The sequence below is a fragment of the Anas acuta genome, chromosome 2, assembly GCF_963932015.1.
Source record: "Anas acuta chromosome 2, bAnaAcu1.1, whole genome shotgun sequence".
Classification (NCBI taxonomy): domain Eukaryota; kingdom Metazoa; phylum Chordata; class Aves; order Anseriformes; family Anatidae; genus Anas; species Anas acuta.
The window spans coordinates 121,888,642-121,912,964 of NC_088980.1; the positions used below are offsets into that span (position 1 = coordinate 121,888,642).

A 24,323-nucleotide genomic window follows, 5' to 3' on the forward strand; every position below is an offset into this window, starting at 1 on the left:
TTGAATCTGATTTACAACAAAGAAACATAAAGCATGCTTGCTCTGGAAAGGATTAAAACAAATATTCACGAACAACTCTGATGCTACATCCCATCTGTGAAGGTGACTTATACTACATGCAGAACAACTCATTCTGATTAAACACAAGATATTTACTAGCTCGGATCTAATCAAAGATCAAGGGATCACAAGCTTTACTACTATCATACACAGCATGGATTTTTATGTAGCTGGATTAACCCTATCATAGGCACATTCCTCCTTGAACTGCTCAAATAGAAATTAAAATAATAAAAAAAAAAGGTAAACATGTATGCTGAATTTATTTTTTTTTAATTTTTTCTAATTAAAACTTTCTGTGGAGGAAATTATAGGTCAGTGATTTGCTCTCTTACCGCAAAAAAAGTTGGAATAAATTTAGTTTAAAGATGAACAGATGTGGCCAAATCAAGTTGCACATCTTGAGCTCTTTCTGTTTAACTGGCCACTAATTACAAATGTTGGTTTTCAATAAAATAATTTTGTTAACTGGAAAATAAACATTGCAAACATTCTAGTACAAATTAGAAAATTTCACAGCTTATGTGTTTGCACTGGCTTTTTTGGTTCTTTGGGTTTTGAGGGTTTGGGGTTTTTGTTTGTTTGTTTTCTAGTGATTTCTTGATTGTGGGGAAGGTGCACATTGCGTAAGCCAACATGCTATATGTCCTCTCACAGGCAAGTAACACCATTATTTACTTGTGTGGTGCAGCAAACTTTGTACTGGTTAATTCTGTGTTAGGTGAAGACAAGACAAGAACTAATCTGAGATTACATCAGAGGGATCACCAACCCTGGAAGTGTAACAGCCCACTCAATACCCTTAATTATCCCCTCAAAGCTTGTAATGAATCTGGATGATTTACCAATTTCCCCCCCCAGACTACACAGTCCCACCAGCGGCCTCCTTTCACTTCCTGGACTGGACGCGACACCCCGTACGTAGCCCTGTGACAAATATTTAGATAGGCTTTTTGTCATATTCTAATTTAATGCATCTAATTTCACTCTCCGTGTTCTGTCAGTCGGTCAAAAGCTGTATTCTTCACCAGCTTTCCGCCGGGTAAAGAGGACGCAGCTCAGAGATCCAGGGGAAAATTAACTTAATGCTCCGAGTCCGTGGGATCACATCAGGGAGACGTTTTGCTATCGCAAAGACGTGAGGGTCACCATTTGCTGCAGCCGTGTTCAGCTCAGCAGCAATAAGCTTAGTACCGCTGAGCACCGTGGCATGGCTCTGTGCCTTCCAGAGGGAAATGCAGCACCCGTTCGACTCGTGACCCACAGCGGGCTGATAACAGAGACCTGTCTTCATCTCCATCTTTGCTTCTCTTTCGAAGATGGAGGTTGTAATGACTCATAGACGTCTGCCAACACACAGCGAAGAAAAGAGCGTAGATGAGGCTTTCTTGCCCCCTGAAATGTAATGCTTCACTGCACAAAGCTTTAGGCAGTACTGCTCACCTCAGCTGGGCTTCCTGAAAACCTCAACTTCTCACCTGCAGTCTGACAGAACTCAAAAGTTTGTGCTGCTTTTACTACCTGCACCGTGCTGCTTTTACAGCTGTTGGTATGACCTATCAATGAAGCCCACGCAAACTTTCCCCTTGCAATTAATTTCTTACAATTTTTACCTCAGGGCTCACACAGGACTATCCGATAAATGATCGGATAAAATCTGATCATTAGACAAGATACGACAAATGTTAATCTTAGTGTTTTCTTGTGGTATTGATTTTTGTATCAAATGTAACACTTGCATCAAATGTAAATATCTAAGAAATATTTTTATTTTTTTAAAAAAAGCAGTATGAAGTGTTTTGATGGCTATTTAAGTTGCTATTTAAGACGGTAACTTTTTATATTCAAGCACTAAGAGCTTCCTACCTGACTATCCCATGTATAATGGTACTCAGTTCTAGTTTAACTGCTTAAAACCTAATTCACTTAACACACTGAGCATCTCATATTTGCTGCATGTTCCTTAATTTTGTTGTTGTTGTCATTTTTTTCACATATTGGGTTATTTTTACATATATACAGGAATATCTACACTTAACTGAGAAATCTCTTTACAATCAGTAAGACTTAATATGAGCAAATTTTACAAATAAAGCACCAGCAACATATCCAATGCAATCTATTAGTAGGCAGATCAATTAAAAAGTGGAGGAAACCAATGAAGTTGTATCATCCATCCACCACGGGTAAATTGATAATTTCAAATAACATTGTGCAAAAAGTCTTATGGCTACAAAATACAATGAATAGATTATTGATAACTGTAATTTTTCTTTCCCTTTCATGCTGAAAAGATGCTTCCTTGTTAGCATGTAATGAAAAAGAAGCAAAGTTTTGGAGTTTGTTTACAGTTTCTTTTAACAGGAATTTCTGAGCTCACCTAAAACATTTAAGTCACTGACTCAGATGTGACTATTTAGTTACTAAGGTAAGGCAGTATTAAAAAATGTGATTGTTGTATCATTTATGTCTTATTTATGGTAAGCAGCAGTGATGCAGTAAACCAAATTAAAAATGTGTTGCAACATAAATTACGTGAAAAAAATAGATTATATATATATTATTTATTTTATTTCAAAGTTTTCTAAATGTTGTTTTCCATTAGTAAAAGGGAATTATTTGGGAAACCCAAATTAGGTCAACATTTGTGAGGCTCTGTGAATGTCAATGTAGATTTTTTTTTATTATTGTAAAGTAAAAACCCTTTGATCCACAAGCAAACAGACTTTGCCAACATTTATCTGTAATAGAAATATTATTGCTTTATAAAAGCACACAAGCCTATCCTTTTGCTGGTTACACCACTCCTCTGCAGTGCAGGGCATTGGATCAGTGTAAACGAGAGGAGAATCTTCCCCATTTCACTCGTTATTTGTATTCCAAAGGAGCAGATGCCTTCCAAATTATGCAAAAATCCACAGCACATCTAGTACTACAGCAGATGAACAGGTTAATTTTTCTCTTTGCACATAATAAATCATAAGTGCTTTAACACCCATAGTCGCATTTCATGAACATAAACCTTCTGTTTAATAATGTCTGTTTACAACTAGAATCAGACATACAGTAATCTCTTGCCTGGGATAAACATTAATCCAGATCTGTCTAGAAAAATTATACAATTCATTACCATAAGTAATCTCTATTGTGCCCTGTGCTTAACCTTCATCTTTTTTCCTGTCCTATAATCTTGCAAATCCACTGGTGGTGTATGATTGGCATCTGGTGTGAGCACAGCCTCCGCTGCACAAAGAACGACCGAAAAAGCCACACAAGAAAATGTCACTCTGCAGGGCACCGCTGGCTCCGCCAGCCGCTTCTGAGCAACTCGCACCAATGGGTGAAAGAAACCCCAAGCTGGGGAGAAAAAGAGCCCAGCAAAGTCTAACTGTGCCACTTGCCACAAAGGAGCCATTTGCACTTTCTAAACCATCATTACCACCCACAAAAACTAAAGGCTTTGGTCTCATTTCTCCATATCACTTTTGGTCAAACTACCACATCCTACATCGACGTTGGAGCAAACCATGCTGGGGGACTTCAAGGAATGGAAATGTGTGGGCACAGGAGTAGAACAAAAGCTATTATGAACATGTCAGAGCAGTCTGAGATTATTCACAGGCTCGATCACAATATTTAAGCAACAAGACATGACAGACAGTGTCTTTCCAGGGGCTTATAAGCACTCTAACTGTGAGGAAAAGAATGAGGCCAAAGGCTTCAACCCCAACAAAGGTAATCCTCAGAAATGTGGTGTCTCGAGTGTCTCGTTGTATTATGAAAGAGAGACACAGGAAACTTAGGACAGGAGAAAGCCAGCAAGTCCTTCTTTCTTTCTTTTCTTTTTCTCTTTCTTTCCTTTCTCTCTTTTTTTTTTTTTTTTTTTTTTTTTTTTAATTTTGCAGCTAGTTTCTCCCAAACCTTTTCATAGCATTAGGTGTTTGAATCCATGAGGACGAAACAAAACAAAAAATCAGAACTTTCTTTCAGACATTTGTCCACAACAAAAATTTTTGATACTTATAAAATTAAGCAGGCTTTAAACACCCCATTGAAATTATTTGCCTCAGTGATCCCCTGGCACTCAGAGTTTTCCAGGTTGAACACATGCAATATTTAAAAGTATTCCCTGCAGGATTAGACAGAAAAGAGCTTTAGTAATATAGTCTTCTACCTTTGAATTCCCAGCTTGAACACTTCCTGCAGAGGTGAGGACCAGCTGTTGCTTCTATCTGATCACTACCTGGGGGCTTACGTAGAGCAAATGGATTCACCAGCCCATGTCTTGGGAGGGAGATGCACATGAGGACTGACTCAGTGAAGAAGCTAGCTCTTCACACACAGAAAGGAAAACTCACCTCCTCTGCCTACACCTTCATTGAGGTAAACTGACTGCAGCGCTCAATGGTGTGCTCAAAATTTGGGGAAAAAAAGAGTTAAAAAGCAATGCCTAGATGCAGGAAATACACCTTTGAGCACACCAAAAAAAAAAAAAAAAAGAAAAGTGTATTTGTTCTTTCAAAAAGAGCATATGGCAAGGACTGACTATAATGGTGATGTGAGACAAACTAGTAGAAATGCTGATGAGAACAAACCAACCAACCAGTGAATATTAAGGCTTCCCTCTCCCTCCTGAAAAATGCAATACTTATATTGAAAGTATTTTTGTCAAAAACTTCTGGGATTTTCAATAAAAATGCATTTCTTCTGTAAGAGCATACAAGCTTTTTGTGGTTAAGAACTCTAACTTCTGTAGTAAACCCTTCATTACAAGAACCTATTCACCTATTATTTTTTCCCCTCTTCTATTAATTCCATTTGGGTCATCCCTGGATATCCAAAAAATACCAGTACTCATGCAGCAGCTCTGATATATTGCTGTCTAGGATCTTTTTTTTTTTTTTTTTTTTAGCTACATTATCTTAGCAGCTGTAGGTTCACACTGCACTTATCACCTCTTCAAACTTGTGTGTTGAAGGGCACATACAAAAATTCAACCATTACTTGTAGTGACTGGCTGGGGCATTGCATAAAAACCCAAAAAGCAGGAAAATAACATTTTGAGAAATAACTCTGAACAGTTTAAAAATGGAAACCCACTGAAAAAGCCCTTTTAGCTTAGGTATACCAGAGGCTTAAAATTCCCAGAAGATTTCTACACAAAAGGTAATTTGAAGTTTCATAACAGCCAGAATCCGAGTCATGCAAAACACTCGGTAAATGCAACAATAGTTCAGTGATATTAGAAGTTAATACAAATTCAGTGCTTATGGCCCCTCCTCTGAAATGCTATGTTGTCTTTGCTCTGGGTGAAGTCAATAAAAGCAGCTCATGGTTATTTTATCGTATCTTACATTTAGGATCACTTGGCCAGTCTGGGTATTTTCCTTTCTTAGTTCAACTGTGATCAAATAAAAATGGTCTAGGAAGGGATGCTGAGAGGTTACTTATTTTGTGGTTCACATTTCAGGTAGGCTACTTCATGGCTACTTCATGCCAACACCTTCTCTCTTACTCCCCTATGCTGCTCTTGACGATAGTAATGGAGTCTCCAGTCTCCCCAAGCAATCTGTCCTTATCAGAAAATTTCTCGTCATGTCTAACCTTTATCTTCATGCTGCACTTCAAGCCCTCTACTTCTCATTCTGTCTACAAAGGATAAGAGAATAAACGAACCCCTTTACTTCTGCAGGGGAACTTTATATATTCAAAGGTACTTATCATGTTCTCCTTTAGTCTTCTTTGGGTTAAACAACCCCAGGTTATTCTGGTACTTCCTCACAACTGTTTTCTAGAGCTCTGTGTACTCACACCACTCCTCTCTCGACTTCCTGAAGTTAGCCCACATCCCCCCTGGAAGCGCAGCACCGTGCACTGAGTACCACACAGTGATTACCTGGTGCATCTTGTGGGCGATGCGCCCGGCTCTGCACCCCAGCACAACCTCAGCTTTCTGAGCAGTATCACAACAGCAATGAGAAAAAACAGCTTCAGAACCATTACAGACCTCAGCCTTTTCCCAGAGAAAAGATTAGCTCAGATGCTGCTGGTTAGTCACTAGTTAGCACTAATCCCTCCTTTGCAGCCCCCTTCTCTTTTAATATTATCCAGAAACATAAAATGCTTTTTTTTCCCCTATATTCATGTGAGAAGGACTGGACCAGAATATGAACTCCACCAGCATTTCCCTTTACCACTGTCAGGAACATATTTACACTGCACAATGATTGACTTCACCAACAACCCAACAACTCTCGTCTGATATCCATCTCTTCCATAATCCATTTCTGCACTTTAATACATTGCCTTACTGCAACACATGTTAAAACTGTACACAGAAAGTAGCTCATAGTAGGAAATCATATTAACCGTCTGGCCTAGAAATGACAAGTGAAGTGTGGATAAGAATGTCAGCACTCCACACAGAAATATATTCAAACATGCAGAAATCATTCCTTACGTAATAAAGAGCAAACAAATAAATTCAGGCAATCTCAGAAACAGTGGTGGGACATCATCACGTTTAAAAAGCCATGTTAACAAGGAAAGTGAGGAGAATATTATACATCGATGTTGCATCTTCTGTGTGTATCAACTGTATTTTCTTTGAGTAGAGAGCATAGAATTTCAGAAGTAAAAAAAATAAATAATAAAATTCAACTATTATTTTCTCTGAAACTGTAGGAATGTTAAATAATGAAGGATGTTCATTCGAACAAAGCAGGTAATGAAAATATAGGCTTTATTTCCTGTAAGTGAGCTGTCCAAAAGTCTGGTTTCTTGGTTAAGCCAGACATCTTGAAGTTCTCTATAATCAATGGAGAGAAAAGGTGTGAAAAGGCTTTTTTCAAAATATTGCTCTTTACTAACAACAGATAGATTAGAGATGCTCACTTAGGTGGTAGAGGGAGTGCATCCGTCCTTTTGAACGGAGTACATTATATACCACTCCAGGTCACCAAAGGAACACTGCAGAATATTGGTCTCACTTGCTCTATCTGCCATGTACATGATTTGCAAATACCAGCAGCCAACTCCTGATTTATCTACGTAATTACGCAGAGAAACAGGGCCACTTACTCTGTCTTAAAATCTGCACGTGCATAGCTTTATATGAATAAAAAAAATCATTTAATATTTAAAAAAGATGCAACACAGCTATGAAGTTTTTAATTAACAATTTCATGACTTCCACAATTACAGCCATGCATTCCCCAACTGGAAGTACATGAGCAATCTAAAAGCAATTTTCGACCACTCCTCCTAGAGTTTCAGATGTGAGACATTTCATGAACCTTATTAAAAGATTAACAGTTAGGACACGCACATTTTGCTCAAAAAATGTACTGAAAAATTCCAAAGTCTGAAGAGTTGAATAAATACAAAAATGTCACAGATACCTTGCTTAGTCCATTTATTTGTAAATACAATTCTAAGTTGGGATGAAGCACTGAGAGAAGGTGACTACTCCTGTCACTAATGCATACATCAGATGAGAACAGCAATTGAATAGAGTACTCAGTGAATGTTTCAAAAACCTTACTGTTTTTAAGATGAACACAATATCAGAAGCTTATGCCTTCTTCCTTGTTACAGGATTATATATACTCGCTTTCCAGATTGCTGTTTTCGATCTTTTCCTTCTTTTAAAAATCTATTGCATGTTAGGAGAAACAGTCTTGAAACCTAACTCTCCATTACAAATTCATTCTCTCCCGCTTCGTCTCCTTCTGCCACCAGCCTAGATTAACATCTCCATTTCTCCATCTGAACTGATGCTATGCTTGAAATCCCCCCTTTTTTTTCTCTCCCTGCCCTCCACAATTTTAGCTTTTACTTCTTTCAGCACAAAATATAGGCAATTTATTTCAGCAGAGAGCATATTGTAATCTGCACTCTTCTTTTGCTCCTCACTAGTTGTAATGTCTCTTTCCCTATTCATAGACATACTTCAATGCTCTCTCCTCAAACCCCTCTTCTTCTGAAAATTCCCTACTCCATTTTCCATTTCCCCTGAATCCTGTCTTTCCATCTTCTCTTTCCCTAAACTCTGCTATGGCTCTGCCCCTGCCTACATTAGTCTTTTGCAAGCCACACTTTCTCAGAGTTCATAGCCTGATAAAACCCGATCCTGCCTTAACAAGCTGCCACAATTAGGGGGCAACAAACTTGATTATTTCCAAATTTATTTTCCTTGGGCTGGATAGTGACACCTTTCACACCGCTGTGCATATGAGAAGCACCCTTCTATTATTCATGCTGCACACTCTGTAACAGCAGCCTCATTCAGCATCTAGTCTGATCCGAGTGGATATGAAGTGCAGTCTTTCACTAAATATTCCTGGGTAGGACTAGCCTGAAACTAGACATCTCATCATGGGAGAGATTCTAAAATATCTAAAAACATTTTTATTTTTAAGCATTAAAAAAAAAGAAAAGACTTTAAATATATTTCCCGTCAAACAGCTGCTCCTCTATTTTACTTAGCAAGTACCAGAAAGAAGGCAGCTGCAGACTGCTCAGTGTGCCCACAGACTTTCCCTGCTCCTGGAAGAACCGACGAGAAGGATGCTTGTGCCCTCTTCTCCTTGCGGGGATTTTCAGGGCAGCCTGTGGACAGCAGCAGCCCGTGCAGACACCCTGCAAGCTGGGCGATGGATTGTGCTGCTCACAGACAGCCTCCCCCCGACCTCCCCCTGGGGTGTCCTCATCTGCTTCTCCCTCTCCTGAGCCTCAAACTCTGCTGAGCCTGTAACAGATTTAATGTGTATTAATTTAGGAGCTTCGGTGTATTGCCTGAAAACAATGGTTTGATGCTTGGGAAATATATTCCTTTAATTGGTCTGCGTCTGCCCTTCTTAAATATTTATGTAAACTCTATTGTGTTCAAGGGCATAAGGGTTAAATCTAAATGAAGTTATTGGCTTTGTGTTTGTTAGCGTTCTCTGGAATGTACGACATCTTCGTCAGTTTTAGGTAACCGAGCTAATTCCAATTTTAGGTGAATCAGGAATGCATTTTCATTCTGCAGTCACAGAAAGCTAAAATATTATTAATTGGAGATTGTAAGATGCAACGATAACTGAGACATCATAGGTCTGGACATGTTTTAAATCCCTCTGCTGTGAAACAGGGAGTAGAAAATACAAACACAATTCTCAATTTTTTAAATTAAAATGAGCAAATGTCAACTTGGGTTGGGGACTAATCAGAGGCATTACAATTGCAAATTAATACTTGTTTCATTATTTTCCTAAGTTCTTTCCTCCAGAAAATAATATTCATTTTACAAAAGCATCATCTTTTTGAGGAGTCCAAGATTTTACTGTCCTTGATTTACTGAAAAATGACTTTTTTTTTTTTTTAAAAAAAAAAAAACACTACTCAATTGCATCATTTCTTACTCTGGTTCAAGAGTATAGGATAGATCTTGATTTTGTTCAGATTTAGATTTGAAATACAAAGTGCCTAATTTTGCAGTCATCTGTACTTGAAGAGATGGAACCCAAACACCACATCTAAACACACTTCTGCACTTTCTAGTCCACTTATCATGAAAATGATTTAAAAGAGCACCTTCAAACAACTTTCAACATTGTAAAATTTTCAACTGAAATCTAGTTTTTAATTCAAACACTGCGACTTCAGTTAATTTCTAGTTAAGTTCACCCCCCCTGCCTCTAAGCTCAGTGGCACACCTGGCAGGTAACAGTAATTTCCATTTTCCATCGAGTAAAAGCCTGAATTTGAAAATTACAAATTTCATTTAAGAAACATTCAATGTTTTGTAAACAGCTCTTCCGACTGAGCACCATCACACCTGTTTTTAAGCCCCACATTATCCAACTGCTGAATGCCAAGCAGTAGGTGAGGCAGTCTACACACAGAACACAAAATTCTTTATAGTCTCAAAGCTTCACGAGTCTTTGGAAATTTAAAACATTTCCACTGGGGAGATGATAGGAGTTTGAGGTTCTAATGAAAAGAAAATGAATGCAGTCAGAGAAAGCGGAAGAGCTCCAGGATGTTTTGTCCATGTTTCCACGATTGTGCAAAAACAGATGTAAACCTGGGACTCTGGCCAGGTTGCTCACCCATTCGTCTTCTCCTTGCTGAACCACCCCCACGACTCTCCCCTCAGCTAGTGCAGAAGGCCATGGCAGTGGGCAATAGCTCAGAGTACACCCAAGGATCCTCTCCTGTGTGGCCTGCTACTTGACCTGGCAGGTAGCCCATGTGCACCTTGAATTTCGCCGTATGACTGTTGCTGGGTGGACCAAACAGCCCAGATTTCTCCCCAGAAGACAACTGGGATCTATAGGCAGTCTGAAACTCCACCAGCTCAGGTTGCCAGTAAGGTTTGTATGAGGTGCTGGGTCTTGTGAATGCCCCAGACATCAGACTCTGCTGGGATCAGCACCTCAGATGCAGCATAGATGCTACTTGCAATCTTATTTCCATCTGTATGCCTATGTCCTGAAGCATGCCCTTCCCATTGTCCCAGGACTTGCATATTTGAAGTCTGGTCAGGTTCTACAATGTTGAATTTCTCCAACTGAAAGCTGTCATGTCTTACAAGTCCAATAGACTTCCACTGTATCATAGGTTGGATATAAACAGCATTGTAAACTGATGGAGAAACGTGCAAAATGTGAACTCACTGAAGTCAGTACTAGCTTCGCTATTCAGACTAACTGGGAAGATTTCATGTCGTGTGTTGCACTGTGAAGTCAGGTATGCAGTCAGTCCCAAATTTTGTATTAAAATGTACACGCTGTCCTGCTGCTCATAAAAAATCGTGACAGTAAAGGGATGCTGAGGAGTGCATCCAAAGGCATGGCCAAATCCTGAGTAACAGGTTTCCCTAGCTACAGGAAAAAAAAACTTTTAAATACTTTGGTTATAAACTTGAGTCTTTATAGAAGGAACTGATGTTATTCTTTACCAATAACTGTTCCATTTATATGCTGTATCATGCACCTTTGCCTTTATTATTTTTCAATTAGGAAAAAAACACTAAGAAAATGAAAATTAGAAATGAAAGGTTATCAGTAACAATTTTTAACATTTCAGTTCCAAGCATTTGCACCATTCTGATCCAATGTAGCCTTCTGTTAATGATACATCTGTCATTTCATTGACACCCCTAAACAGCTTTATTCTCTTTTCTAATTAAGAGACAAAGCTGATTATGTCAATCTATGAACTGACATCTGAGTGCTTTTGTTACAATGTAAGAAGCAATGAATATGACTATTGTTATGCTAAAACAAAAAACTTGGGAATTTTAACTGAAAAACCCAAGATGGCAAAATATGTACTGGCTAAATTAAAACAGATTCTTCCTATTCATGCAAAAGGCACATGTGATTGTATTATTTAATTAAATGAAGATACTGTGTGAAAAATGAATTCCCAGCCACAGAAAACATAAAGCAACAATGATACATAATATGCCTGACTAAAATATGTGAGAAGAAGCCATCAGATCATAAACTATCTCAAACAAATAAATGACAGGCTGAACCATCAATCCTCAAGGAAAAAAACATAAGATGTATAACAATCCAAACTGCTTGTATACAAAGACATGGTTTCAGCCCCATCCTGTTAAATCAGATACCTGCTCAGTGGGGTCTCCTGCACAAAGGAATACTTTCTGGAAGTATTCTTCTGTAGTGACATATGCATTAGCAGGGAACACAGAAAATAAGCAGCTTTCACCACATCCTCCAAGCTACCATAAATGTTCCTCTGTTTTGTGAACCAGAACTAGCTGCAGTGACTGCTCAACGTGGTGAACCGACAGGTGTTTTTGTGACAACACTGTGGATGGGATGAAATGCTTGCTATTGTAGGGATGCCTTTGTGTTTGGATGGAGATGTGCTGGACTTGAACAATCTCCCACATGCCCACACTAATTGCTGTAATCTGTGTCACCTAAAAAGGCCACAGAGCAAACAGAAGCAGGCAAGCTCCACAGATGATCTTCAGTATTTTGGGATGCTCGCAGTCTTCAGGCTCGAAGATACCATGAAACAGTTTTTCCCTCAGTTGTGATTAAAGGCAGCAGAGGTTACGTGTCTCATCTGACAACACCAGAGCTTTGGTACCGGTGTCTGTGCTGACGAACTCGCAGCTGCAGCTGCTGGCAGGAGAGCACAAAGCCCTTTCCAAGGAGCTCCACTGCCTCTGTGAGGGATTCCCACAGACGGTGCCGGTGTCCTCAGGACAGAGGCTGACACAGCTCTCCTGGCATCCACTAAGCTACATGAATTTGCACCCTGAAGAGCTAGTCTTCAGCTGTTGACCATGTCAACTAGTGTTAAACACATTTTTCTTTATTCCTTTGAAAACGTTTATGTTTCTTTTTTTTTTTTTTTTCCCTAACTTGCACACTGCACCTATGGTTACAAATTACCACTCTTTTACCATTTTCTGGTGAAGGAGTCACATCCTTTTCCCTCAATAATTAGAGACAGTGACTGGTTGAATGTCTGTGACCTCAGACTGGGAAAAAAACCCTCTGTCTTTGCCTTCACTGAGCCTTAGTCAGCAAGGAATGTACCTCCTTGCACTTTTACTAATATACATCTGAAATTATAAGCTATATCCTTTGCACTAGATATGCAGGCTAGACACATTTGTCTGCATAACTGCAGGATAGGTGATGTTTACTACTTATAAAATGAAGTGGTCTTGCTCGGTACAAAAAATCACTCGTGTTGTACACCATGGAATACCTAGCTGACTGAAAGCAAAATTTTGGGAAGTGCTTTAAAGGAATTCTTAAAAGGGGTAATAATTTTTCCTCAGCCTCAGGATCTCCTCTAACAGCGTGCTCCATTGCCTACTGTTACTAAAACCAATTTGATAGCACCTAGTTCTGATAGCTACCTGCTGATAAGGCTGGGCTGCTCCCTGTTTAGTGGGAGAAAGGGAAGATCTCAGAATGTATGATCTTTGGTCTGGAAAGCTGCAGCTTCTTCTTCTCAGCCAGAACCATTTCACTCACATAGAACAGAAATTACAAGAGTGGGAAATTTACAGAAGAGTTTGGAAACACATCACGCTCTTAAATGAAGATTCCATCAGATGTCAGGTCACCTCAGAGGTGACTGGGAACAGTATCACACTATCCTAATTCAAATGTAAATATCTAGAGTTAGGATAACTGAACAAAAAATATTGCTGATATTTGGCATTGCCTTGGGTTTTTCTGTTGATCCGGGTTGCACATCTAGTTTATAAGAGCGGGAAAATAAATAAATAAGCAAATGTGCAGACACAGTGGTATGAATCCACATAGCAGCATTAATTTATACCATACTATTGCTAGGCCAAGTAATACTGGTAAGTAGAAGTATCAGATTAGCGTTGGTACACTAACAAAGCAGACTGTGGTGGTCGCAGAATACGAGTGCTCGCCAACATGCACAGGAGCAGGACCTATACCACAGTCAGTATCATGATGACATTCCCAGGGAAAGGGGACTGGATGTTGACTGAAGAACTCTCCTCCATAAATTGCCTTTGAGCAGCAGATTTGTAAATCTTTGTAACAAAAAACTGCAACCGCACCTGGCCTTCGCACAGCCTCAGAGCTGCTCCTGCACGTGCTGGGATCAGCCCCCTCCGGGACATCAGCTGCCACCACCGGGCACTGGACATCTGCCAGTCACAGCATAAGCAGCATCTTCCAGCAGAAGAGGCATTACAGTCCCTTCTCTTACTCCTCCTGCCCCCCCTGGACACGGCCGAGGGCAGAGAAGTGCAGCCAAGACTTTGCTGTGCCCCAGCAGCTCCTTGCTGCTGTGAGAGGGTCACTGGCAGCCAGAATGATTTAGAGCAGCCTTCAGGCTATTCTAAGTTACAGCGAGGGACTTGACTGACTCATTGCTGCTCCAGGACTGTGGGAACATAAAGCTACCTTAAAGCCATTTTCAGACATCCCTGCTTCTGAGCCGTGCTATTTTATCCTTGTCTGCAACTGAAAATAAATGAGACCGCAGCTTGTTGGCGAGTCCTGTGGCTGCAGCAATGGGGTGGCTTCCTTTGCCTTTCTCCTGCCTTTGTCCTTCTGTCTGTTTGGGTTTTGCAGCTAGCTCTGGGAGTGCTTGCAGTCCCATGCTCGAGCAGAAATGGTGATCCATGCCAGCCTGTGCTCTATTGATCAGTCTCACAAAGCTGAGGCTCCTGTTGGCTGTGGGGCTCCGCGAAGTCAAACCGCACACAAATTTGTTGTTCGCAAACAAGGCGTGCAGCATTCTGCTGGTCCACATGTGTGCCCTGCCCACCAGGAATAGTTTGGTAATTTAGCATCTTAATTAAAAAAAAAAAAAAAAAAAAAAAAAGCTGCCTATGACAGGCTAAACTGAAGGGAGATCAACTGTTTCGTTTCAGTGCTTATCAGCTTGCTTATATTTTTACTCCACAGGGACTTTGATTTCCATTTCTGCATTAATAATCTATGTTGTTGGCACACAGAAAATACAAAACTACATTTATTCCCCCAATTTCTGTAGTATCCATGCACTTACTATGCACTTTCCGTTTTCTCTTCTTTTTTAGATTTGCCATTTTTAATGCTCTCTCGTGTATTTTTCACACTTACCCTCTTTGTCCTTTTCCTCAGTAATACCTTTATTAAATTCAATCTTTTTAGTAAAAAGTACTTCCATTTTTTAATATCATTGCTTCTTCTCCATAATTATCCGGATTTTACATTTCATTAAGCAGACAGCTTTAATTTTACTTTTTTTCTGACTGTTCCTTTGATTAGCCTGTTTCTTGTCTTGACCCTTTCATTTTATTTTCTCTTCTGTAATTTGCTTCTACTCTGCCTAACCAATGTGTGTCTCTTTTCAAGTGTGCTTCTATTCTGTATTGCTCTCCTTATCTTTGTTATCAGTGCTTATCTGTGTTGCTCAGTGCTGACAGAGTTCTTCCCCTAACCCTGTGAATGACAGTGACAGCGTCTGAGTGGTAGCTGGCAGATTTAGGCACAGGAAGTATCTGTCTGAAAAGATTTTATTTGGTTTTATTATTGTTTTGTCTGTAAAATCAGACCTCTTGAATCCTAGAGCACCAGGGGGCATTGTTTCATTTAGAAAATAAAAATTGCCATGATAGCTATTAACTCCACAACAAGTCCACTGCAACACCAATCAGATCGAAAAGGGAAAAAAAATGGTGCTACTATGTCAATCGCAGTGACCAAGGTGGGCTACGGGTCAGATGCTTTGATGCTTGAAGATGGGTATTGTTCTAGAAAGCTGTTCTGTGGTAAATCAGAAGTGTCACACCTCTGACCTCCATTCCTGTACACCTCAATGTTCAACTATTGCATCGAAGGGGAAATCAGAGGCCAGACATTACAACGACAGCTCCTGAACATAAACCAGGATTTAGTCAATGGTGGAAAATATTGAGTGAAGAGTATCTAGAAGGAACAGGCAGCGATGGTCAAGGGAAATTACACATAAAAGTAAAGAAACAGCCTGAACTGCCATTAAAATGAATGGAAACGTAAAGCAGCAGGGAAAAGTGGATTATCTCCCAGGATTGGGCCCAGTGGCGATATTTTTGTGGTGTCATTAATAGGCTGCATTTTATATAACCAAGTGAACGGTAATAACAAACCTAAGTGCAACTTCACAGCTGACTAAACTTGTAATAGCAACAGGCAACTCTATTAACACTAGTGAAACAATGCTGTTTGCCAAAGAAAAAGAGAAAAACAAGGCAGCAAAACTGTCTACAATTATGAGGGAAATCATCTATGTAACAACTTAACTAATGCCCAGAAGCCGAATGACTCACAGCATTAAGGAAATTGGAAAGGGTGCTCAGTAGTATTATATAATTCGGGACACGTACATTAGAATATTGCAGTCTTACCATGCCAGCAACAAATTTAAGCATTGTGCAATATATGGCTCCAAACCCTGCAGAACATAAGTGAATGCTTAATTTAAACTGCACTGCAGAATTAAGCATGTAGCTATTGACAGATTTTGGATCTAAATGCTCAAATGTGGATTTGTTGTTGTTAAGGGAGATGCTTTTATTTTTGTATGATTTGATGTTTGGGTAGCTTGAAGAGTTTTTGCTCTATGACTTGGGCTTTAAGTGCCTACGTAAGGAAACAAGTGAAATGTAGCCATCTCTGGAGTGTTTGATGCTGCTGCTGAACTTCTGATGGAACTGACTGCCACTGCGTAATGCGTGAAACATTCACTGTTCTCACAACGATGTGCATTGCTACAGCTCTGCTAGTTCAAGTGATAATGACCCATGCCCAGGGCCAGGCCACATACAGATCATAATAAGAAAATTAGAGCAAGCTTTATGTCATACTCCTGATCCATGAATCTGGGGTGGCTTCCATCTAAGTGTAAAAAATGACCCTTTTTTGGCTTGGACCCATAACAAGATGTCTCTCGACCTGCTGAAACCCACAGGAGCTCCTGTCTGACCTGCAAACTCAGATTTCCTCTAGGTGGAAGTCAGAGCCCCAGAGGTGGTGGCGCATGCCCCACTGGAAAGTCATCTGGAAGGTAGTGGGAATCAGATATCAAGATCAAAACCCATATAGCAAAGTTGTTACAGAAGAACTATTCCATAAATCCTCCATTTCTTTATGTTGCCTTCAGATGCTGAGCCCTGGTCACTCTGCATCCCAACAACTGGGCACTGCTTAGCATATCATATTCTTCCTCTGAACGGCATATTGATTTTCCATAAGAAAGTGAATCATAGAGCAGACACTTCATCGTTTGTTATAAAGACCACTTAAGACCTGAGAAATATATGTCTATGCATATGCACATACAAATAAATCAACAACCAAAGTATCAAAGACAAAACCTTCCTTTTAACCCTATATATTTTTTGCAAACCTTTTCCTATTACTTGCAATAGTTTCTTCATTTTTATTAATAAAGCTCATATTGATGTTTCTCCTTTATAATGCACAAAAAAGCATACATTCACACCATATATAAAATCATATGCATTATTACACACACCTATGCAGAGCTGAAACAACACCTGCAATTTGCCTTACTGTGTTGTGTTTTACCTCCTTGTATATTTTCAGTTCACCATTACAACTGAAATGATTTCAAATGCTCATCTTCTTGTTATATTATAAGCAACCTGTTGAAGTCTAATTGAATACCAGATAAGTAATTTAATCTTGAGCTTCTACTGCCATCTGTAATATTAGCAAAATGCTGTAGGTAAATTATATCCATATACCCAATTGGTTAAAAGAGTTTACAGTTCTTCAAGAAAATGTTCGGCACAACAGCTTGCAGTAACTCTGTGTATTAATTTCCATTCTATTATCAACCATATCTTTTATTTATTTTCCTGTAAATTTGCATTTTAGAAATTAAGTATTTATGTTTATTGTTTCCTCCATTAAGATTTGTTTTGGAAATAATAAGGCTAAACTTAAAATTTATTGTTTACAATTAAAGAAAATCTGTGATCAATGAATGCTTATTTGTGGAGTAAACAATTTGAAAACATAGGTTGAAGTTTGAAAAGGGGTGGATGCAGTGTCATTAACCTATCATCTAGATAAAATTCACCTAGGGAATTTGAAAGCATTGTTGCAATGCAAAGTCTATAAATACACTTCAGGGTAAGTCTTAATATCTCTAGCTGAAATGTCCTTTTAGAAAATATAGAGACATGTCTTCTATTAATATCTAATGATGAATACACATCCGCATCTTCAAGAGCAGTGCTGAAAGCTAAACCTAAGCAGCTCTGTAGAGCTGCAGCTATATTATATCTGTCATTTCCTAGACTGTAATGCTAAAGAGAATGTTATTGTTAATTTCAATTTAATGTGTGGATAATACCGTCCCTAGGCACCAACTTTCTACCAAGAAGGTTAGATTATTGCAATAGCCACATAATTAATGGCATTATCAATTTTCTTACTTTTTAAACATTTGCTTTTTGTGAGAGAAGATTGTTGCATTTTTTCTAAAAATGTCTTTACAACTAATTATCTTTCAGTGCAGCAAGGAAATAGGAAATGGATATTAATTGTACAGGACTCCTTAATATTGCTGGGATTATCTCATTTTTAATTACAGGTGACACAAATGGTTACAAGCCTGGTTGTTTGTGTAAGGAATGTGACAAAATACTTATAGCTGCTGTAGTATACCATCTTGTACAGTGTTTGGCCCAGTTAGGAGCTTACATAAAATACTCCAGTCTGCCTTGGAAAGGCTCTTCAGACTGCAATATCAGCTATTGAAAGTTTCAACACAGAAAATGAACTGCAGTCATCAGTTCAAGTCTGCCTTGCAGCCAGTGAGTCAGGGACTTCTTCCTAGGAGGTTTAAAGCAGTTGTGCTCACAGACAATATGCAGCAACGTTTTAATGCATCTTGTTTTAAAGAGATCACTGCCATAATAAAGGCCCACATTCTTACTAAATTAGAAGCCCTTTATGACTCAAAACTTGAGCTGATAATCCCACTAAAATGTCAACTTCCTAACAGCCTGACGTGTACAGTCCTGTGCTCGTAGGATCCCCATCCTCACTGCCCTTCCTGGCATGGCAAGTGAGCAGAGGCACGTTTGGTTGCAATGTGCCCACAGCATTCAGTCCTCAGCTAGTGGGTCCTGTCTCTAAACGTAGCAGCCACCTTTCCAAAGATCCATGCTCAGAAGAGCTGCCCGAGATACATGTAAGTTCCTGGAGAAAGAAGAAAAAAAGGAAGGCAAGAAAGAAAGAACAGGGTCAGGAGCAAAACAATGAAGAACATTGAGATGAAAAGAAAGAAATAGGTCTAAGAGTCATCCAAAGATCTAGGAAGGCAGAAAACAGAAGAAAAACGCTGAACTCCAGGGAACAAACTTCTAGTTTCTACAGTATGGTTTCCACAGATACCCTGCCAGGCTGATCTGATGCCCTCTAGTCCTTATGCTAGAAAGGACAGCCCTTTAAAATCTATAGGATCTGGACCACGTTGATTAAGATATTGTCTTTTTGTTCCCTGGAGGTCAACATTTTTCCTTCTTCCAGGTCTTTGTGTTCCTTAATAATTTCTGTGTGAAAATTTTCTTGTTTATCTAAAGCTTAAAATTAAGCAACTTGTGGGTTATATTGTTATCCATAGGTACAAGAATATAAGGATCTCCACAACTCACGTGAGAGGGTACAGCAGGTTTTCTGATGTGCAAATCTGCTTTATTTTTCTCAGAAAGCACCTACATTTTTCTGATGCTAGTACCAGCAACAGGATGAAACCTTCTGATTCCTGCAGGTCATATCAACTGCAGTTGTTCTACAAAAATGTGGACAAACTTTCTGCCTCAGTATCTCTGCTTTCTTATGCAATGCCCTTCAGCTGAGCCATTTCCTGAGTCATGATTTACTATCTGTAAACGAATAAAGGGGAATATGGCTTATTCTCACTAATTTGGCCCTTCAGGAGTCAGATTTTCTTAAAGTAGAAGAAGAGAATAGATACTGCTCTGAAGGCCAGGAGACCAAACGGAAGGCAGAAGAGAAGACAGAGGATTAAGCAATGTACAGTTCAAACACCAAGACACAGGGAAAGAAGTACAGATCATACCTCCATGAGTACTTGAAAGATCACCTAGAAAGAGAAACTCCAAACAAAACATTTTAACACCAGGGAAGAAATGGGAGAAGAGAGGTGCAGAATATCAGTGAAGCTGTACTGTGCCATCAATCCCTTTTCACAACGCATTGTTCTATTAAAAAGAAAGACTGGGCAGAATTACCCTCAAGTTATCTATCATAAACAGTTCATACGCTATTAAATGTGCTAGCTGGAATTTAAATTCAAAGCCTACATCTCTTTCACAGTTACTATGGAAGCGCCTACCCTCTGTATATTTCAGATCTACAATCTTAGACTTGGCCTTCTTTGCATACTAGATTATAACAAAATGTTGCCACTTCTTCCTGAAAATATCTCTGAACACTGACCTTTCTCCTCTTTCATACAATGAGAAATCTCATCAAGTGTCCAGATGGGCCCTTCAAAGCTACTGGAAATGGTTCGGTAAGGGCTCTGCTCCTTCTTCTTCATTCTGACCATGTTATAGTTGGGGTGGGGGACCAGGAAAAGAGGCTGCCCTGTCCTGTTGCTTTCTTTATTCCTCTGCATCAGGTTCAAACTGTTCTCTGTTGCTAAGACTTCACGGCTTCCCTTTGCTCTTGGGAAAAATGGAGTTTCCAACTAAAGTGCCATGCTGCCACCAGTACAACCTCTCAGTGTTCCCTTTCCTGTTACACACTTGCTACACAGTGGCTGGGAAGAGCCCAAACACAATGTTCCACATACACAATGCCAAGGATGATGGCATCTGAGACAACAGTGGGGATGTAACCCCCTCATTTCAGCTACTTGATATACACATTCCCTTATCATTTTATATGGCTGCACAGTGCCCAGCTAAGATCTGTCTGCTCCTGATTTTCACATACGGCTATTTTCTCATACTCAGCCAATGACAGTCCAAAGCTTTAGCTATCTGTTGGCTGTCAATAGGCTGGGTGAGGTGGGTTCACAGCTTGTTTCAATCTAACAGACATATACCTATAAAAACACCCCATTACAGAATTGAGGTGACTGACCTTGGCATATGCACAGGACTAAGGCCTTCATGTGCACGTTTAATTAAGTTGTCATGCAGACACCTCTCCGTTGAAGATCGAGAAGCTCAAATGACTGATACCATGACCATACTGTACCAATTCCATGGAGTAACAAAGGACTCTAGAGCTACCTACAGCATTTGCCACAAACTGGAAGTGCATGAACAAAAATTACCTCCACATATATTTTTTTTGCATTCATATTACAGGCCGTGTCTGTTGCTGGGTTATACATCTTCAAACAACGTGCCCTCGCTGAGTGTGGGACCATAATACTCTATGAGTCACCTGAGAGCTGTTCCATTGTGATACAAGCTACTCTTCATGATTTTTCATACATAAATACAACTACTCTAACACTGTCAAAGACTATGAAATGGTTTTGAAAGCAGAAGACCACTGTGAAGAGAGACTACTCACTCTTGTATAGAATAAAGCAAGAAGTTCCTCATTGTTTTGAAACAATACATCCAAAAGTCAACCGTAAGTTACTAAATGGAAAGAGGGAAGTAGCTATCATACTTGCATTTATTTTTTCATGATTACTATTAAGAGAGGTATCTAGACACATAGAAGCAGATACAAACCCTCAAGGAACAGGTACCTCTTTGTAGGACTACATAGGGCAGACATACCAGACACAGATATCTAAGGTTACTCAAAATAGACAAGAGCTAAATATGCAGGCTCTGCTCACTTTCCAAACTTTTTTTTTTTTTTTAAATGCTGACCAAGCTCAGCTGGGCAAGACCTGCTTAGTGTAGTCATTTTCACATTCCCACTGAACATATCAGCTCTGACAATATATATTTTTTTAAATCTCAACAGCAGAGCGTACAACATAATTCCCTCTAATGCAGCCAAGGGAAAAATATTTAAACTTGAAAAACCAAAGGTGCAGATCCAGTATGAAATGAAATTGCACCAAATTTTACAACGGTCTGAGGTTCCTGATATTTTTATCTTAACACATCAAGGGTGATAGAAGCTTCTTTTTGCTGTCAAAGTGATCAAAGAGAGGTTGAGAAAGAATCTATAAACAGATGCTGCCCAGTGACAAACCTTAAAGAACAAGACTGTGGGGCCAGATGTTTGAGTGACCTTCGGACTACAGAACATGTTGGCATGGTGTTGATTTAGATAGCTGTTGGCAGGGGCTTTCGATCCAGCAGCTGAAAAAAATCCAAATTATGGAAATATTTTTTCTCATCTTTCCCCTAACTACAAAAACTGAAACTACTGGTCAGTGGGGCTGATGGCTGTCAAAGAAGTTGAATTCACCACACAACCCTGCCAGTAGGTATCACATCAAAAAGGAGTTAGCTGAATGAACAAGAACATCTTCAGGCTGTGCCATTTTGCATCCCCTCAACTTTCAACAGCTGTTTCTTGAGTGAATACAGATGCAAAATAATTATATGAAATGTTTTACATGTTCAATATACTACATAATGTAAATGTAGAATCTATGGGTACCTATTGGGCATATAATATAAACCATCATCAGGAAAGAACACATCATATCACATAGAAGTGGCACAGGAAACAGAATGACTAATCAGTATTGGTGACTTTCCTAAATTATATTCCTTATACACTCTATTCATAGAATTAAATGGCATAAAAAAAAAAAGGAAAAAAAAAAAGATATTTGATCATATGCATATTGCTCATGTCAAACACTAGAATGACACTGGAAATTATTATTGCAAGAAACATTAGCTGTGCTGCACTTTTCTGGATCTCAGACTCAGCACGCCCTTTCATTTTTTATCACAGCGTGTATTAGGAAATACAAAAACAAACAAAAAAAAGAGTTCTCAATCCAAAATTCTAGCAGATACTCAAGTATGAACCACGACGCATTACTAGAACAAATGAAGAAAGCAGAAAAAGTCTTGCTTTGTAACATTAAATGTGATTGAAGACTGTACAGTTCTTCTTACGCTTTTAGACGTTTTGTCACTTTACCTGGAGAAATATACACTGCTTATTCTGAATTGCTGCTGATGTCCAGCACTTGTCAAAACCGCTATCTGTCAAGCACTTCACAAAGTGTTGCAAAATGACAGATCAGGATGTCTGAATAGATGGAGCCCCAGGAAAAACAGAACAGATAGAAAATTCATGACTCTAAACTACATCAAAGCGACTTCTGTCAACATCATGTCAAAAGAAGGAAAAAAAGAACTGTTCATTTTAGAGGGTTTTTTTCATTATATAAACACTTTTTCACGTATGAGCTAAGTGTAAGGAAAAATTAACTTGGTGTACAGTATGATCATTCAAATGTGCCAAAAATACTCTTTAAATAATCCAGGAATAAGGAAAGTTCTAACAGTAGATACTGTCTGGCAGTTAAAACCAATGACATCCAAAAGAAATGCATGAAGATTCTATCAGCTTAAAATAGGACAAACCATCTGGCTACAAAGAAATAAAAGTACTCCTTTCTGCATGTTTGTTGGGTTTGCAGAATCCTACAACTGGATTAATTTTGTATTTCCTCTCCAATCGGTTTTGATCATCTCTGCTTAGTCTGTCAATTGCACAATACTAATTCAATGGTATATTCCAGGCAGCAGATTTAGTAATATCATGCCATTCCTTTAATATATATTAAAAAAAAAAAAAAAGACTCACCATCAATATCCTTGAACCTTCCAACACAGATAAATCTTTTAAATAGTTCTTTCAAAGGAGACAGGAAATAAGTGGGTTATGATACATGACTGTATACATTTAAATTCTAAATAATCAAATTTCAAGCAAGGATCACATTCTCTGAATGCTATGAGTGGCACAGATCTAGAAATGCTGGCTGTCTCAGATACTGTAGGCAATTGCCATCAGGACTAAATTCAAAGTTTACTAACACCATGTAGACCTCTAGAAATAAACAGGCTATGTGACCACATACAATGGTTTCCTTGGCTTTTATGACATTGGGAAATACAAAATGCACACAAACTTGGAGAAGGGAAAGCAGTGCTTCATACATAGTCAAGTAAGCATTAGCGAAATATGGTATTCGCATCGAGTTTGGAACTCCAGATTTCGTGCATTTACTGTCTCTTGTGTCGTCTTTGCTTGCTGCTGTTTGGTTCCTGACACTCTTCCACCCACTTTTTAAAAGGGGCTATAAAGCTGCTGCTGCTGTGGGCTGCAGGATGCTGACGGCAGTGACCACTGATCCAGAAACCGGCCCTTGCTCAGCTGTGCAAATATGCTCTAATTTTCCTCCGAGAAGCTGCCCGATAACTGCTGGCCAGAAAAGTTTTCTTTAGCTCCAAAACATTTGCAAGACAGAAACAAGCATGAAAAGGAATAATACCTTCTGGTTCAGAGATTAGAAACATGCTTTAGGATGTCCTGTTGAATGTGAAAACATGGCTGGGAATTGCAATCTATTAATGCTGGAGTACAGCGGAAGGCATGCCTGCTTCTTATTGCACGCAGAACTCAATATATCTTGCTTCCTACTTACAAAAAGATGTTTATTACCTGTAACTGTACAGAGGTGTGTGCTTCACAGCAGCCGTGATTGGTAATAAGCCTCCTTTTCTCATTTACATTGATAGCAAGCATTAGTGAAGATAT

General features: G+C 39.1%; 1 protein-coding gene across 1 annotated transcript in view; it reads right to left on the bottom strand.

The window, feature by feature from the left end:
- CYP7B1 (cytochrome P450 family 7 subfamily B member 1) overlaps window positions 1-24,323 on the bottom strand; it is a 123,326-nt gene that overhangs the window by 23,802 nt on the left and 75,201 nt on the right. The gene's annotated exons all lie outside the window — the stretch shown is intronic.